Genomic DNA, 5536 nt, shown 5'->3' on the forward strand with positions numbered 1-5536 from the left:
TGTATACAGTAAGCTCCAAAACTATTGGAACAGTGACACACTTTTGGTCTATGTACAAAAAGTGCTGTAATTTCTAAACAGTTCACCCAATCTGGATGAAAATATCAAGGGTGTCAATTAATTCAACCTGACAGTCTGCACTTTAACATAGTGATTATATAGTCATTATATAATTTCAAATCCAAAGTGCTGGACCACAGAGCCAAAACAACAACAAATGTGGCACTGACCCAATACTTTTGGAGCTCACTGTATATACAAAACAACAGCACGAGAACAACGCACAGACATGTAACAGAAACAATGACGATTGGGGAAGAAACCAAAGGGAGTGACATATAAAGGGCAGGTAATCAAGGAGGTGATGGAGTCCGGGTGAGTGTCATTATGCAGCCTGGTGACCTAGAGGCCCGGGGAGGGAGCACACGTGACAGAAAGCAGGTACTTCCACACAGATGTGGTTCCTGAGTTAATAAAGCAATTAACATCCCATCATGCTTCAGGTCATGTATAAAAATGATGGGCAGGACATTATTTAGACTACTACGGCCATGCCCCCCAAGGGTGACACTGCCTCCATCCACTGGGCACGAGTGGTCACGGAATGGTTTGATGAGCATGAAAACGATGTAAACCATATGCCCTGGTCATCTCAGTCACCAGATCTCAACCCAATTGAACACTTATGGGAGATTCTGGAGCGGCGCCTGAGACAGTGTTCTCCACCACCATCAACAAAACACCAAATGATGGGATTTCTCCTGGAAGAATGGCGTCGCAGCCCTCCAGTAGAGTTCCAGACACTTGTAGAATCTATGCCACGGTGCATTGAAGCTGTTCTGCTGTTAAGACACTTTATGTTGGTGTTTCCTTTATTTTGGCAGTTACTTGTATACACACACACACACACACACACATATGTTTTATGGTCAGAGCAACAGGAATTAATGATGCAACCATCAAACAACGCAACCAACCATAATAAAATCTCAGAGAGCTAGAGATGGAAATATAGAGAGAAAGAGAGAGAGGGAAGGAGCGAGGGAGGGTGGTAACTCCAGAGCTTAGAGGTCAGTGTTTAGGGGTGAAAGGTCGTCTCTGAAACAGCTCCTTTGACTGCAGGTGGCTCAGCTCCCCCACTCGCTCTCTCTCTCTCTATTGCTCTCTCTCTCTTTTACACACACACGGAGTGATCTGACTGCTACAGAGCTTAGCTGTAGAGAGAGACCTATCATCATCAGTAGCGCGTTCCATCTTTCCTATCAGTTAGATGTGATGTTAGACCTCTAGTGGCCAAACACACACACTGCAGCACCTTCCATCACTTCAGTTAACAGTAATGATGCATTACTTTACACCTTCCATCACTTCAGTTAACAGTAATGATGCATNACCTTCCATCACTTCAGTTAACAGTAATGATGCATTACTTTACACCTTCCATCACTTCAGTTAACAGTAATGATGCATTACTTTACACCTTCCATAACTTAAATGATTTTACATGACATCAGTTTTGTTGTACACATGTGTATTGTGTGTGTTACTGTAAACGTTCCTCATATACAACATAGACATTTTAAGCGATACCAATACAATTTCCTAGAACCTTGTACGTGGCTAATAAAATGATTCTAATTACCTTCAAACGTTTCAGTCCTGTCTGTTGGCTATCAGTGGAGGCTGGTGGGAGGAGCTATAGGAGGACGGGCTCATTATAATGGATGGAATGGAATTAAAGGAACCGAGTCAAACATGTGGTTTCCATGTGTTTGATACCGTTCAATTGATTCCATCCCAGCCATTACAATGAGCCCGTCCTCCTATCATCATGGCTATATAGTGGCAGACATGTTGTGCTACGGTTCTGATGTGTCATCTCTGAACACGGTGAAATYTCAACYAAATAGAAGTTATCTGTTCGAAATGAATACTATAGATGAAKACAGAACAAAAACCTTCTTCCACCACAGAGAGTGAGGTAACAGAGGACACGGTACACTCACGTAAGGCACTCATTCACCAATAACGATTGACAGATGTGGCACTCCACAAGCATATCTTTACGCTTCTGTCCAGACTGTACCGTATTTGGCCCCTTTGTTGAGGCTGATCTCCAAGTTGAGTTATCTGTCACTCAGATGCTGATTCTTCCCAACCCTGTGGGAAATCCCCACTGTCATCAACGCCTGGTCGCCAAACTTCAACTTTGAGAGTCTTTCCATACCGATTTGCCACGTGGGTGTTGTGGCCCCTGAAAAACTGTACATAAGGGGAACATCTATTACAAATACTAATTGATAAATATAGGAATTCTGAACAACAAATTCCAGGGTCCTCCAAGTCTAGCTTGGCCAYATGTGCATGTATGTGCATTCGTGTTTGAGTAAAGGTTTCTGATAAAAACATAGCCCAACCACGGGCTTTATCACTGCCCTCTATAGGCTGGACACAACAGAACCTTCTGTTGATTCAGGTTCACAGCTCTAGTCACGTTGGTCGTCTTGGACATACTGCYTCCTGAGGCCATAGTATAGCAGCAATAGTGAATTGGCAACAACTCCTAGCTGTGAAYAGGTCAACCATACAGAATATAAACACAGCCTTGCTGGTATTATCCCATAAGTGTGAATGAGGAAGGTAGTAAAGGGGTCTGGAAGTGTAGGTCAACTTTACTCAGACACCTAACAAACATCTTAACTCATCCTTTATTTATTTACACCGTGGCAACGACAACGGCTAGCGTTGCCGCCAGGACAGATGTTCTTCTTCAGCAAATGGTGGTTGGTCTCACTGGTTGTGTGTTCTATCAATAATGAAGTTGAGGTGAGTGACTGGCCTTAGCCTCATTTAATATCTTACAGGTCCCAATCCGATAATGCAGGGATGCAAAAGTCATCCTTCCTAGGTATGTGACACAGTATATTATTTTTCACAAGGTCAACATGATCAGAAAAACTCTAGCTTTTTGCAGAGAGCAGCGCATCTGAGATGACAATTGCCACACGGCCACAACACACACAACACAGCCACAACTGTGTTTGTCTGAGAAGTCTGTTGATAAAAGTGCTTGCATTTCATTTCCTTTGGGTTTAACATTACAGCCATCTGTCAGGCGTGAGAGGAGAGAGAGGAGAACAGACAGAGAGAGAGACAGACAGAAAGAGTGAGAGACAGACAGAGAGAGACAGAGAGAGAGAGAGAGAGACAGACAGAGAGAGAGAGCGACGAAGACGAGAGAAGACAGAGAGACGAGACAGAGAGAGATGAAGAAATAGATTGACGAGAGAGATTCATGTAAAGATGTGTGGTGTGTGTGTGTGTGTGTGTGTGTGTGTGTGTGTGTGTGTGTGTGTGTGTGTGTGTGTGTGTGTGTGTGTGTGTGTGTGTGTGTTGGTGTTGTGGTGGTGGTGTTGTGTGTGTGTGTGTGTGTGTGTGTGGTGTGTGGTGTGTGTGTGTTGTGTGTGTGGGTGTGGGTGTGTGTGTGTGTGTGTGTGTGTGTGTGTGTGTGTGTGGGTGTGTTGTGTGTGGTGTGTGGTGTGTGGGTGTGGGTGTGTGTGTTGGGTCATTTCACATGCACTATCTTTGTAGTCATTTATTAATAGTAATCCTAAAGTCCCATTTGTTGACATTCAACTTGTGTGAATACATTCAGTCAGTTACATATTGAACATGGTAGAACGGATAGTGGAACCTCTAGAAACAAAACCACCTGCTGTCTTTCTCGCTATTGTACTGACCATGAATGATACAGTAGAACAAGAGTTTTTCTGCTGTTTATCCTGAGCATGGAAACATTCTGGGCCCTGTGTATGAGTTATTATGTAAAGTTAGCATGTCAGGAGTTGTTCTGGAAGTTAAACGACTATCTAGATGGCGATCAGGATTTAGGACTATCATCACTTACATTCTGTCACACAGCTAATTATCCCAGTCCTGCGTAATACACACAGATTAAGCTAATCAGATATGTTAGTGCAGGGCTGTGAACTAAAGCTTGTGCCCCCATGGACTAGTGAGCATGTCAGGCCGTGGGAGTCTGATTTGAGCGTGCTCCAGCTCGATGGAGGTACCAGTACCGCAGTACCAGTTTCCAGTCTTTCTGGTTCCGGGTGTCTGTTTCCTTCCCTTTTTAAACCAGCTGCGTATCCCTCAAATGTCTTCCCTTTGGGTCTCCGGAACGCGCAGGTAAGTGAACACAGTGAAGACCAAACAACAGCACCGCCAAACAGGATGAACACATAGCTACCACACAGAGCCTGGAGGGAGGGAGGGAGGGAGGGAGGGAGCGGAGGGAGAGGAGGAGGAGAAGAGAGAGAGAGAGAGAGAGAAGAGAGAGAGAGAGAGAGAGAAGAGATGGAGAGAGAGCAGAGAGAGAGAGAGAGAGAGAGAGAGAAGAGAGAGTTATAATTGGTGATCCTGTCGATCTGTCTGTTTGTCTCGCTGTCCATCTGTCCGTCCGTCCATGTATCTTACCTCTATGTAAGGGAAGGTCATGCTATGATTGAAGTTGCTGGTCCATGTTGGTGCAGCCAAGCATCGCAGCAGGCCTGGGCCCTGACTGAATAACTCCAGCCACGATGAACCAGGGATGGGACCAGGGCCGATCTCAAAGAAACACACAAACAGGAAGATGGCCGACATGCTGACATAGGACATCCAGGAGTAGACACTCTGGGGAGGAGAGCAGAGGAGAGGAGAGGGAGGAGAGGAAGGAAGGGAGAGGAGGGAGAGGAGAGGAGAGGAGAGGAGAGGAGAGGAGAGGGAGGAGAGGGAGGGAGAGGAGGAGAGGAGAAGAGAGGCAGGAGAGAGGAGGGAGAGGGAGAGGAGGAGAGGAGAGGAGAGGAAGTAGGAGAGGAGAGGAGAGGAGAGGAGAGGAGAGGAGAGGAGGAGGAGAGGAAGAGAGGAGAGGAGAGGAGAGGAGAGGAGAGAGAGGAGAGGAGAGGAGAGGAGAGGTTAATAGAACACCTCATTATTTTACTCTGGTGGGACAAGAGAATTGTTAAAAAACACAGGAAACAGTTAAATACAGACAGGAAATGTACACACTAAAATACTGAAATCCTATTGTGGAAGATAGAGACAATGATTTTTGATTGGTCATACCAGGTACACGAGGCCGACTGTTCATGCGCACGGCTACGATACCAATCCCACCTAACACCAATCAGAGTCAACGTCCGTCTGCCGGCCCTGTCCACTAGAGCCACCTGCAAAACACACACATATTCAGTGTGGACTGTTTGCATCACTGACCTACAAATGGTTAGTCTATGTGTGCACGGTGTTAGTTTGTCTGTTGTGTCTGGTGGTGTGTGTGTGTGTGTGTGTGTGTGTGTGGTGTGTGTGTGTGTGGTGTTGTGGTGTTGGTGTGTGTGTGTTGTGTGTGTGTGTGTGTGTGTGTGTGTTGTGTGTGTGTGTGTGTGGTGTGTGTGTGGTGTGTGTGTGTGTGTGTGTGTGTGTGTTGTGTGTGGTGTGTGTGTTGCTGTGTTGTGTGGTGTGTTGGTGATCATCTCTCTGGCAACAACAACAACGA

General features: G+C 45.7%; 1 pseudogene; it reads right to left on the reverse strand.

Moving 5' to 3' along the window:
* Positions 1–3582: 3582 nt before the first annotated feature.
* Positions 3583–5536, reverse strand: part of LOC112077444 (solute carrier family 2, facilitated glucose transporter member 2-like) — a 22503-nt pseudogene continuing 20549 nt past the window's right edge.

This window comes from Salvelinus sp. IW2-2015, unplaced genomic scaffold (genome assembly GCF_002910315.2).
Source record: "Salvelinus sp. IW2-2015 unplaced genomic scaffold, ASM291031v2 Un_scaffold4572, whole genome shotgun sequence".
Lineage (NCBI taxonomy): Eukaryota > Metazoa > Chordata > Actinopteri > Salmoniformes > Salmonidae > Salvelinus > Salvelinus sp. IW2-2015.